The sequence below is a fragment of the Lissotriton vulgaris genome, chromosome 6, assembly GCF_964263255.1.
Source record: "Lissotriton vulgaris chromosome 6, aLisVul1.2, whole genome shotgun sequence".
Taxonomy (NCBI): domain Eukaryota; kingdom Metazoa; phylum Chordata; class Amphibia; order Caudata; family Salamandridae; genus Lissotriton; species Lissotriton vulgaris.
The window spans coordinates 205922248-205936259 of NC_141694.1; positions in this window are offsets into that span (position 1 = coordinate 205922248).

The window sequence follows — 14012 nt, forward strand, 5'->3', positions numbered from 1 at the left end:
GCCAATCAGTATGGAATCAGATGAAGTAGCACCTCATGATTGCTACTTGCGAACGGAAGAGGAAACAAAAGGTCGTGTTGATCTGAAAAATACTCCATTAGACGATCCCGATGGGACCTTGTATGTGGATGGTTCATATTTTAAGTTGCCGAATGGCGATGTAACGACTGCGTATGCTGTGGTGACATTGAATACTGTTGTGGAGACTGCGAGATTGAATCCGAATTCTGCTCAGGCTGCAGAGCTGATTGCTTTGACTAGAGCGTGCGTGTTGTCGAAAGGGAAACAGGTGAATGTGTTTACCGACAGCCAATACGCATTTGGCGTGGCACATAGCTTTGGACGTTTGTGGAGAGAGAGAGGTTTTATGACATCGCATGGTACGAAGATCCAACACGGACAGCTCGTGAATGATCTTTTGGATGCACTTTCATTGCCCAAGCAGGTGGCAATTATTAAATGTAGTGCACACCGTAAGGTGACGGATGATGTTGGTCGTGGCAATGCGTTTGCTGATGAAATTGCTAAGGAGACTGCTCGGAATCTTAGTACTAGAATGTATGTGACGAGTTCGGTTAGGTGGCCTACAGACACTGGTATGTGTGAGGATACCATCGAGAGTGTGAAAGTGATTCAGAACGAGGCCACGGAGTCTGAAAAGACGAAGTGGAAGGAGAGTACTGGAAAGTTGGATGCGAATGGCTGTTGGATTGATTTGACAGAGAATAAGAGGTGGATGTTGCCGGATGCATATGTGCTAGCTGTTGTGACAATGGCACACGGTTTGGCACATATTAGCGCGAAAGGTATTTGTAAGTTGTTGTCCCCTGTATGGAAGAATGATGGTATCACGAAGTGTGCTGAGAGATTGGTTAAGAATTGTATGATATGTATGAGGTACAATCCTGGAAAGGGAACCCCAACCCCTCCTGGCCATTTTGCTCCCCCTTCATGTCCCTTTGAAGTGATTCAGCTAGACTTCATCCATATGGAGCGATGCAATAACCTGAAATACGTTTCAGTTGTGGTTTGCGCGTTCTCCCGATGGATCGAAGCATACCCTCTCAAAGATAACACTGCTCTGTCCACTGCGAAAATCCTACTGAAGGAATACTTTCCTCGGTATGGAATGCCACGAATTGTATGGTCTGATAACGGAAGTGAGTTTGTGGGGAGTGTGATGAAGAGTGTGTGTAAGGGCCTTGAAATTACCCAGAAATTCCACAGCGCCAATCATCCCCAGTCAGCAGGTTTGGTTGAAGGGTATAATGGCACCCTTAAATTGAAGTTGGCGAAGATTCAGGCTACGACTGGTCTCTCGTGGCCTGATGCTTTACCTCTAGCCCTTCTGTCCACTAGGGCGACTGTACACTCCCGAGTAGGGCTTAGTCCCTACGAGATTGTGTTCGGCCGCCCTGCAAATGTTTGGGGGGTCCCTAGACCGAGTGTGTTCTCTGATCTTGAGTACCCAATGTTGATCGATTATCTGCATGATCTGACTGCTAAACTGAGGTTAATTCACCAACAGGTCTTTGAAGCACTGCCGACGCAGACGGAGGGTCCAGGCCACCAGCTCCAGCCTGGAGACTGGGTGGTAACGCGGAACTTCGGACGAAAACGCAACCTTGAGCCACGTTTCACTGGACCCTACCAAGTACTTCTTGCCACGAGGACTGCTGTTCGTTTGGAAGGACGAAAGAATTGGGTGCATGCCACTCATACTAAAAAGGTACCGATACCTTTACCAACAGACTCGTGGGTGAGGAAGGGCATTGCTTCGTCAGAAACGGAAACTGCACAGACCTTTGTCCCTTTTAGCGACGCTCAGCCTGTTGGAGAGCCCTCAGTGCAGCAGAACGACATTGTTGAACACTTGCCATCGCAAAACTCAAGATCTGAACAATTGACTGATCAACAGAACTCTGTCCCACCATCGGATCAGTTGTTTGACGAACAGACACGTCCTGGGAGAAGCCGATACTTTTTGCGATCCAATATCAAAGACTAATAAAAAGCTTTTTGCTTTCTCCCTTGGCATCCACGTTACCCCATTGACACCATTCAGTCTGAACACACTCGTATAATTTTGTTTTTTTTAAATATTGTGAGTTTGTTTCCAGATATATGTTTTTGCTTCCACAGCTAGGAGATTTTGTATATATTTGTAAATAAAATACCTTACATCCGGGTGGACCGTAGGGCCGCGCGTGTACTTCCTTCTGGTTAGTAGGTCTTGACACTAGGTCAAAGGCCGTCGGTTCCTGGGAACTCCTGGGGATTGACTACTGCTACACAGAACGAAGTGCGTCAAGAAACGTTGCGGACGGTTTTAGAGGATGCCGTTCTCTAAGCTGGTGGATTTGGAAAAAGATCAGGCCCAAAGATTCAAGTTGCAGCAAATTACTCGTACAAAATGCTTCATGATTCAAGTGTTCCTTCTGTTCTTAACTGTTTCTTCGTTATTGGTGGGTGGGGTGTATTACCTGATATTGACGTTCTTGCCTTCTGCCTCACCTACCCCTTCTCCTGAACCTAAAACTACATCCACTGTTTCTCCTCATTCCTTCCACATCTTATCCCAACACGAGCAGGTCAGACGTGCGGAATTTATGAATAATTATTTCATTCAGCTCCTTCATCAGCATCAGTTGGTGGTTAACACTACCAATTGTTGGGTGTGTGGGTTAATGCCAAATACCACTGATAAGGGAATTCCGTACTTGGTCCTTCCTTATAGTTCCCAGGGTTCAGCTCGAGCATTCCAAACAATGTTTCGAAGTGCACTAGATTCCTTCCCCAATCGAGAGCCACGTCCTCCGCACTTTGGTCCCGGTCCGTACCACAAGCCTTTGGCTATAGCGATCGCTGATTTAGATAGGGATATCTATGAGCCGTCGCTCATCCCAGAGGAAGAGGTGCGAGCCTACAGGGATCTGAGTGAGGCTGAGTATAGTGCGCTCGTGGGTGAAAGACAGCTTAAAAGCTCGTCTCCAATATGGATCGTACCCCACCTTGGTAATTTCTGTCTAAAAGGTCGTGGCCGACGCCCGAGAGCTCATCCTGGAGAGAGTGCTTGCTCCGAGACGTATGTCTTACCGATGCTCTCTTCCCCTGTGTTTCTGACTGCCAAGGGTAAGTACTTTGTTTGTCATGATCGTGCATATACGTGGTTGCCCTCTGACTTTGCGGGCACATGGTATATTGCAAACTTGTTACCGCCGACTTTTACAGTCGCCTCCGATTACCACAAGACTCGAATTGTGAGGGGCGTGATTAGCGAAGAGGACACTGCCGGTCAAGAGGCAGGAGACTTTTTCAAGGGTTTCTTTCCGTTTTGGGGACCTATGGTCAATAGTAGGAACCTGAGACAGTTGACCCGAGTGGTGGAATCGACAGCTAATATCACTGCCAGTGCCCTTGGTAATATTACAGCAGAGCTTCAGGCGGATAGGCTTATGACGTTACAAAATCGTATGGTTTTAGACGTTGTTTTAGCAGATCAAGGTGGAGTATGTAAGGTGATCCATTCGAGCTGCTGTATTTTCATTCCAGATAACGCTCCGACTGTCTATCAAGCCATCTAAAAGTTGCATAAGATCTCTGAGTACATACACGTGGACGTAGGGGATTGGACGCTACTTGGGTGGTTTTGGGGCCTGATGTCGACTTGGGGTTGGAAAATTCTGATGATCATCGGGGCTGTTGTAGCATTCCTGTTCAAGTGTTGCCTTTGTGTGCAGTGTGGTCCTGCCTTATGTGGCCTCTGCGCTACGACGTGTATAAGACAGCCGCCTGTTACCAAAGGTACTCTGATGGATAGAATTATGTTACAGAAACATCTAGATGGTCTGATGAATATCGAATATGATTCCGACTAGTGCTTGCCTACATGAGGGCAAAAGGAGCGTCTGAGGTTCCGTGACGATCGTCAGTGGTGTTTTCGACTCGCACGAATATGGTCGAGTCTGGTATCTATGAACCGCAAATGACGAGTTTAGTGGGTGTACGCGTTTTCGTTGTGCTAGCCTAAACCGTTCGTTTGTTTCGTGGGTTTCTACATCCGAGCCCACGGGTTCCATCTTAGATGCGGCATCCATTTTGTCTCTTGCCCTCAAGTAGCCAGCGAACGGACGGTTGTCCGCTTCGCGACCCTGGGATTCTCAAACTCTTGCGGAAGACACGTTTCCTTTGAAAGTGTCTTTATGATAAGGGGGACGGCACTGTGAGGCAGATGGCCCCGCTCGAGGCTCATCTTGCCGTGCCGGTCTATTGTCTTAGTTGTGCATTCATTAAGCACGTCCCCTTTGATGCCTGCAGCTCGTGTTTCCCGATACCACCCCTTTTACACCCTTTCCGATCTCCCCACTGTTTCTGTCTTCCTCTGCACCTGTTTCTGTCCCTTCCTCAATCTGTTTACTGCTGATTGGAATGTACTAATGGTGGGAAGATGGGTTTTTACAGTTGGGAACCACCAAACGTTTCTGTACTTATGTTCCGGGCCTTGAATACATGAAAGTAACCCCTTATGGTCTTTACGATGGGAACCGAGTTGTAAACCTTTGTGTACTATGATATTCAATGCATTAGAACTGTATAAAAGGAGCGATCCACAGAGGCAAGTCGAATCAGACTCCTCAAACCTACACGTGTTGTACTTCCTGTGACTTCTGTGTTCCCTGCAGTAATAAACCTCGAATCTTTGACGCCGATGGAAGTGTCCCGTGTCTCTGTCATTTGTACGCCGGAACAGGTTACCCACGAAGGTTTTAGGGGTTATCCCTGGCACCGCTGGGTCTTAAGAAAACCCAGTCCTTCAAAGGATAGATGGATATGCAGTAATTCCTAGCATTTTAAATCCACGCTCCCAGGTCTGGAAGAAAAGGTGACAAATAAGTGATTGCACATTTTTTACGGCCCGCCAGAATCAGACGGCGGGTTCCTCCTACATCAGTGGTGTCCCAGCACCTTGATTGCTCCTTTCTGAGTTAATGAAGCTGAATCAAGGAGAGGTATGTCAATTTCAGATGGTAAGTGGAAAACAAAAGAATGTGAAAAGATTGAGAAATTAAAGTTAACTTTTGACTCCAAGAAAGGTGCAAAAGTTAATCCAATCGAAGTTGGAGATATTGTCATGACTAGAGCTCCTTCTGGCAGAATGGGGTCTAGTTTATTTCAGAGACCGCATAGAGTAGTTCAGGTCCTAACCAATGCTATTAGGACTGAAGCCTCACATGTATGGAATTTAAACAGAGTTGTAGTTATAAAAAACAAAACAATTGCAAAGAGTCAGAGTAATAGATTGTCTTTAAAATTGCCATTCGGTGCAGAGTAGTCTGCATTGTGTAAAGATGACAAGATACTGACATGCCAAAGAGAAAGAAGAGTTTCTAAATGACCCTCTAGATTCAAAGAATATGTTATGTCATAATGCTTTCACAGAGCTCTTCATTGTTTTGGTTATTTGTTTTTGTTTTTATTCATGTACTTAGTTTGCCTCATTTCATGTAAAGGGGGAAGGTGTGTAGTAATGTATAAAGTAAGTACTAATGCATTGTAATGCATGAACGCTCCTTGGCATTTACTGTAGAGTATATAACCTTTGTAATTCCATGTTTGTGTTCATTTGTGGATATTTGAGTAGCACCATGGCAATAGAACCTGTGGCTACAGAGGGTTTGTGAAGTTGATCATTTGCACCTGACTCAACCCACAGGATGGATGGGACCATTTTCCTTCTTGGATTAAACTTCCTTCCTCTTCAACAATAGTGATTCTTCTTTATTAAAGTCACTGTCTTAATTTTACAGGGAGCCACATGGGCTCAGATTGGCGTAGAACGGGAATGTGCCCCTGCAGTTGCGGGTCAGGGTCCATGTTCTATCACCCAAGAGAGAAGCCCACCAAGGTATTGATTAGTCTACCCTGGCTTGAAGCTGAAAGGGGGTTGTGCTGGAATTGGCTCTTTTTTGCAGGGGTAACCCTAAACCTGTTGCCTTCCTCCTGTATTTTGTCTGACCTGTTTTGGTTGGTTTTATGACTCCGGGCACTTTACCACTGCTGATCAGTGCTAAAGTGCATGTGCTGTCTCTTGTAAACTTGGTAAGATTAGTCTACACATGTTTGGTATATTTAATTCACCTGTAAGTCCCTTGTACAGTGCTATCTCATATACCCAGGGCTTGTAAAATATATGCTACTAGTGAGCCTGCAGCAATGCTTGCGCCACCCACAGAGGTAGCCTTTCACACCTGTCTCCGGCCTCTGCAGGGCTTGTCTGCGCAGTTTATTGCAGCAGTGATGTGGGCCCTAGGTAGCCCTATGGGCAGGATGCAGGATGCTGTGTAGGTAAAAGGTAGGACTTGTGCCTTGTCCTGCTAGTGACAAACATCCTATTTGGTTTCTCACTGCTGTGGGTGATGCCCTCTCATAGGTTTGCATTGGAAATTCCCGGATATGTGCTTCAGTGGTAATTTCTGATATGAAAGTGGTAGCGTGGCCATGTTTGGTGTGTTTGGAATAATAGTAATAAATCCTGCTTACTACTGAAAGTGCGGTACAAAAGGGGGTGGTGATGGACGGAGCATCTGAACCAATCAAAAACTCACACCCAGTCAAAAGATCTGGGTTTAATCCATCACAGTTCTTTAGCCCACTCTGCCACCCCAGTTCAGACATGGCCATACTACTGAAAGTGGACTTGTTATTACTATTTTAGAAATGCCAATTTTAGAAGTGAAAATAACATAAAGTTTGCCAATACTGATGTTTGTTCACTATAATATTTAAAAAAGGGATACAAAAAGCTATTAAATGTACCCCGAAATCATTATTTCTTGTTCTCTTTATTTTTTCCATAGAAAACTTTTTTCTTTTCATTGTTCATAATTTTTTGATTTTTTTTAAATGTCTCAAATGTCACAGCCTAAAAGAAAACGAACGACATCATTTTACAAACAGTTAACATACAATAAACTAAACACATTAAATGACCTACAACATATCGTTTAAGACTAACACAAAACATTTAAGACATGACAAAACAACAAGCCTAGACAGGTAATTTCTATTTACAACTTTTCAACCTTCTGTTTAGAGCAAGTACAAACAGTGTATTGTGTATAGAACAAACTCAAACTGTTTCATATTACATACAATTTTTTTAAACAATAAGATTATTGTGAGAAACACTTACGGATGATTTCAATTTTTATGTACACTGCTTGAAAGAAAAAACGGTTGACACGTTTCGTACCCCTATTTTAATTTTGGGGTTCTCCTCAGAACCAAATCAATGTTTATTTAGAGATCAGCCGATCCCTAATATTATAATATTAGGGATCGGCTAAATAAATAAATAATATATCCCTAATGTTCTATTTGTTCATTTCATTGTTAATGCTTAGTGAAACCTATTTTTTCCTTTCAGGTCTGTGAACTGTATGATTGCTTTTCTGAGCAGAAGGACACCGCCGTATAAGTGCCCGTACAATTCTGGGCATGACTGTATGATTGATTTTCTGAGCAGAAGGACACCACCGTATAAGTGCCCGTACAATTCTGGGCGAGCACTGTATGATTGCTTTTCTGAGCAGAAGGACACCACCGTATAAGTTCCCCGTACAATTCTAGGCATTTCTGTGTGCTCATGATTCTTTATGCCCTGCCTAGTTGTGTATTCAACATCTGGTTTAGACTGACAGGAAAAGAGGATGTGCAGTCACTCAAGACAGTCACAAGAGGGGGTTGAGATGTGTCCTGCCTTTCTTGGGTGACTAAGCACTGGGCTAAATAGGCCTTGGCTGCATTTAGAGTGGTAGGAGGAGTTTCCGTTTCTCCTGAATAGGCCTGGTCTGAATTGGGAGGAGTTGTACCTGCACCTGAATAGGGCTGTGCCTGACTCTCACAATGCTGTCTCGGTACCCCTGTAGTGTGTCTGGAGCCAGGACTTGGGGCTGTGACCCCATTATTTTAGACACTGCGTGGACTTGTAAGCAGACACTGCTGGCTCTACAAATTGCATATTGCCAGGAAGAGCTGTTGTGCTGCCAGGAGGAAACACCAGGGGTTGTTGTTCGTTGAGCTGACCTGCCCAAAAGGACCCTGAGTGCTGGATCATTGCCTGCCGTCCTGTTCTGGTACCTCCAGTGCTCTCCAAGGAGTGCAGTTATGCCCCTTGTTTATTGAAAACTATAGCACATGGTGAAGCCCTTTATCTTGGACCAACTGAAAGTGTTCTGTGCTTGGCAGTATGGGAAGATTCCCCAGGGCAGTTACTGGGCTGGTTGGGACCTCTTATGCTGTTTGAAGGCTTGTGTGCTGCCTCTCTGTTTACAGCCTGACCTGCCCGGGTTCTAAACTGAGCCCCACCCACTGAAGAGCAAAGGCGCAAGCAGGATGGGCCTGCAGACAAAGGTATGGACGGAAGGAGTCCCCCGGTGTTGCCCGGCACCCACCCAGGAAGCATTACCGTGGGCAGGAACAAGTCCAGTAAGGCAGTCCAGCCATGCTGCACCCTAGCCAAGAGAGGAGTCACAACGTTGGCTGGAGAAAGTAGCTCTGCTCCCCCCCACCTCGAACGAGACAGGTGCAGGGGAGAAAGGGGGTTATTCTCTGGAATAGGCCAGGAAGGCTGCGCCGGGGAAAAGACACCACAAAGTGACCCCCTTTGGGTTTCCGTAGGCAACCAGAGAGCCACAACAGAGCCCGTCCTGGCATGGCCCGGTCATACTAAAAGAAAGCTGCTTGGGAATCGCGCTGAGGACAGAAGTGCCCCCAACAGCCTCAGGTAAGTCTGAGTTGGGGAGGGAGTACCACTACGGGCCTCAATTGTCCTGCGAGGTCGAGGACAGCCCCATTGATTCCCCTGGGTGTACCAGCACCTTGAGGTCACGGGGAGGCAGCCTCTTGGGGAGTGGAGGTCCCCCGCCAACATGGAAAGTGCGGGTACCCTCCCAGGAAGCACAGTATCTGGTGGTAAAGAACCGGGTAAGACCTTGAAGGAGGTCCACACTTCATAGCAGAAGCAATTACCGTTTCAAAAGTAATAGACAAGCAGGTGCGGTTATGCCCTGCCTTTGGTGCCTAAATTACAGCCTAGCATGTAGTAGGAGTGCAAGTGTGCTGCATCCTACATGTTTTAGTAGCTTAAGTGATGTATGTGCTTGTCGTTGACTACGGGCTGCATGTCAGACTCATGGTTAGATGTTAGTTATGCCATGGACAGCCAAGATAACATGTAACATAGAAAGTGGCTGTGTAAATGTCCAGTAATTATATTTCTATGATATGTACAACTTATGAGTATCTACTTCATTGCACTAAATGCGATGTTATGACCATTGCCTTATGGCAAAGTGATTTGTGATCTAAGTGATGTCATGACAATAGCCTAGTTGACAAAATGAATTATGTGATTGTGGTCTAATGTGTTTTTATGCATAATACAAAGGATATTTTTCTATAACCTTGTGTGGAGTCTCTTTTTGTAGTGTGCCTAGTGTGTCACTGGTGTGTGTGTGTTAGGCAAACGCTTTACACATTGCCTCTGGGATAAGCATGACTGCTCTGCCAAGCTAATAAGGGGGTGAGCAGGGGATATCTTGTGTGTGTAACTCCTTTACCCTGACTTGAGTGGTGGATTCTGCCTGGCTTAAGTGCATATCCTAGCCAACCAGAAACCCCAAGAGTGCCTATTATCATGCCTATGTTTTGTCTGCTAATAGACACTCTTTATTCAAGACCTCCTCCTTTGTGCAAGAGACTGTCCAGAGACATTTCTGAGCCTGCTGAATTATTTGCTATTAGTTCTCTATTTCTGGAATGGGACATCAGTCTATGAGATACTTCAAGTTGGTAAAGTACTAGAGTAGGTAGCAAACTTACACACCTTAGATTTCAGCTCTGATCGATTAGATGCACACAACATTTTCTTTTCCAAATAAAAGGACACCTTAATTTGTCCTGGGTGCCAAAGGAGGAATGTGTGTAATTGTAGGTACTTGTTTCCCCAGGCATGCATAAACACATTGACATTTTACACAAGATTTAGAGATATTACACACATTTAATGACATCACTACATTCAAACGTGTTTGATCATAGCTGAAAAGTATTCTTGAAGGTTGTAGGAATTAATTTCAAATCCAGTCTCAACGAACAGTGCAAATATGTTTTTGGGGTTGGGGGGGTTTAGGTGGTGTAACTATCTAACTTCCACAAAGTAAAAATAATTTACAAATTATACATATTAGTTAAAAGAATTAAATGTTTTGTTTATTAACGAATTATGTTGCTATTATGTGACATTGAAAAAAGTGATATGTTTTAAACAAATATATTTTAAAATACCTGGAATATTAAAAATACCCATTAGGAATTTTTGGACAAAACACATAATTAGACAAAATACAACATTAAATTATATATATATATATATATGACACATACATGTAAATAACAATTTCAAATTAATAAACCATTATTTAAAAATGCCCACTATTCCCAAATCCTCAAAATCACACAATTTCAAAAGAATAGGAGAACTGATACAATATTCTAAAAATAATGACCACTTTTTTAAATATAATATTAATCAATATTCCTTTTCAATAAATAAAGATAAATATGTAAATAATTACCAATCAACTTAATAAATATAATGATAAAGTGATATCAGTCAGATAGTACTAACCATTCAATCCTGCAATAAACCCTAACTATCAAACATAAAATGGATTAGACAGTATCACCCTTTTAATTAAAACATAGAAAATAAATACCACAATAAAGTAAGCAAAGAAATAAAAACATAACACAATACACTACGATATTTAAAAATGATGGTAAACAATAATTTAAACTTTGATATTACTTTAATATACTACAAAAACAATATATTTAACTTCAATATTTTTGTAATCACATATTTCGACCACAGTATTATGGTCAGACAAAGTTATGGAGCCTAAATTCTTGTTAAATACTGACAGGGAGTCTGCTTATTTTTTTGTAATATTATGATGGAACTATGGAACTGAAAGTGAAACGCCTAATGAATACTGACGTGTCTTAAGATTACACAAATAAACAGCATGAGGGGGAGTGTGGAAAATAAAATATTGCATCCGCATAACTGTAACACGCTTTAGCTGTTTTCTTTCCCCTGCTAGCAATCTGATTCTCAACCAGGACACACAGTGAAGGGGTACCTCGCAGGGCTTACCGACCTACTGCAATGAATCACACTCCAACATACCTGGTTGTCCGGCAAGGCCATCAGCAGCGTGGAGAAGGAAGTCTGACAACAATCAGAAATTTATGATTAAAACTCTGGAGTCAACCCCTATACTACACACACCTCTGTGACAGATACCAACTCAGGAATGCTTAAGGCTCAGCACTTCATCAGGATGTGCACAGTATGTAAATTAAAGGAATTCACAAAAAAGCAAGGAGCACTTTAGTGCACTATCCTCTTGTTGTGCACTGGGCCACAACTCTTTAACATACATATTAAAATGTATTTTCCTTACCAAACATTTCTCTTCGTTAACATGCTATTCCAATTTCTTGTATTGATGAAATATTGAATTTCTTGCTTTCAATATTTCATGCAAGTCTTTTGAGTACTCTACCAAAATTAATCTTCATGATTTGTTTACTCTTTCATGACTGTTGGCAGCTTTTGTTTCTTGTCTTTTCTATGTAATTTACAAAAGCTTCCATTAGAAAATGCCTAATTTAGACAAAGTTGTGTGTTGAAGTTAAGAGCCTTAGACAATTTGTGTGCTGCTACATTTTGAACAATATGATAGCCATTGATCACTGCAAATGGTGTCCACTACAGAAAATGAGAGCAACATCCATTTTGGAGAACAGAGCATTCCCAGTTCAAATGATTGGATAAATAGGGTGCAATAGGATTGTCTTTTGGGTATCAGTGGTGAATAGCAGTGCGATGCCATGTATTCTTAGATTCATCAACATGAAGTCTGCTTGTGGGAGCGGGTCCCCTCAAGCACCTGGGGTTAATATGTACTTGTCAAAGTTAAATCAAAGTTGGACCTACTGAGCTAATTGTGTGTGACCATACTTGCCTCCTGTTGTATATGTACCCTGCTTGGGAGTAGAGTCAAATGATTTTCCTATCCAACGAATCTCACCAGGTCAAACTATTTCCATTAAAATATCCTTTGTATTCCTATAAAAATGTACACTATCACATTCTCCTCAACAACTATAACCTGGATTACCATATAAGAACAATGATACCCAGATGCACACCGCAGTACTTGAGTAGCCTGGATATATGTGGCAAATCCACTGAGTATTTCAGATTTAGCATAGGGTGAATCACAACTAGTTTTGTGACAATTAGGCACAAAGAGAAGGTCAGAGCATAGAGGTCTAGCACCAGACGTTACAACATGGTGTGGCCTTAGTGTTCCTATAGCAAATTGGTGCACTGGGTCTGGAATGTGACCTACATGCATCCCATAAAGGCGGTATATATACCACCACAAACAAATAAACACAAGTGACCCTGCACTCGAAACATACAAGTGGACTATTTATGAAGGCAATTATAGACCATAGTATACAACAGAACAAAGTATAACAGATTGCTTCCCAATTGAAAAAGAAAACGGTTGACTTTTGATTGTAGAAAAACGTTCTCTTTATTCCTTTAATCCACAAACTTCATGCTTTAAAATACAGATGCACATTCGACAATACAGCCAACGGGTTTCGTCCCTCTTGGGTCTTCTTCAGGGCTCAGAAATATTTGTCCCAAAATATCTTCAGCCAATGATCAAAACTTGATGCAGACATTAGCTTTACTAACAATGGGTTCTACAAACTTTGCATCCTCCGCAGAATCTTGCTTTTGTGCATCAGCTGCAATGCATCATCCCCGTTCTAATAAGGGACTTCGATCAAGGCCTACCAGCCAGACTGAATTCCAAGTTACAAGTGCAAAATGATACATAACCACTCAATCTGAGTCTGAAATGCACAGAATGTACTGACAGAACCTCATTTTCTATCAACCAACAAGGTTTGTTTTCTTTACAAAACCTTGCATCTGTCAGACATCACTCTACCTCACCAAATATATGGTGGCAAAAAAGACAGCCAAATGACTAAGGCCACCAATCAAAACAGATTTAGCATAGCCACTGCAAGAATGAGATAATAATGATGCCAAGTCCTGCAGAGAACTCAACTATGGTTATACTGTTTTAAAGCTACCATAGACTTGTATAAGAAATATGGCAGAATTCAGCATTGAGGAATGTCATCAGTGACAATGTGGAAATAGTCACTCTTTGCTTTCACTCTCAGAATTCTGCTATGCCTCAAATCAGTTGTTGATTGTTCCACTGCCTCTGACCCTATCCGGTGCTCTGCTGCCATCTAGCTAGGTTTCCGCAATACAAAACCAGATTCACAGAGTGTTTACCTGTGTGTTACCATGCTTGTAATCAAGATCAGTTAAGTATATGAACACACTAAGAACATAAAAAGATAATTCACTTAGACTTACGTCTGCAGAAGACAGTGTATTTACACTCCATCCTGGTGCATTTGCAGAAGATGCATTGAAGAAAAGAAATAAAGGACAGAGAATGACTATCCAACATGATTTCATTTTTCTTCTCCTTTTATATCACTGCATGAAAGGGAAAAGCAACTCGTTACACAACATGTACATTATTTCCTAAACAACATCAACGATAATCTGTACAAGAATAATGAATACCATTAAATGAATTGGACATAAGGTAACAAACCAATCCTGGAAGAAACCTTAACCTTAAAACTTTTCAATAAAAAAAATGTAATCCTCACATATCATCCAATAGGCTTCCTAGGAGGTAAATGTACCTAGAACAGGCATAGAAATCCTTTTAAGTTTTGGTGTACATCATTGAAAAATATGATTCTCGTTGGAGCAAGACAGTTTACTTTTCAATTTGAAATACTGTAACCTGAAGACACATAAGGATGAC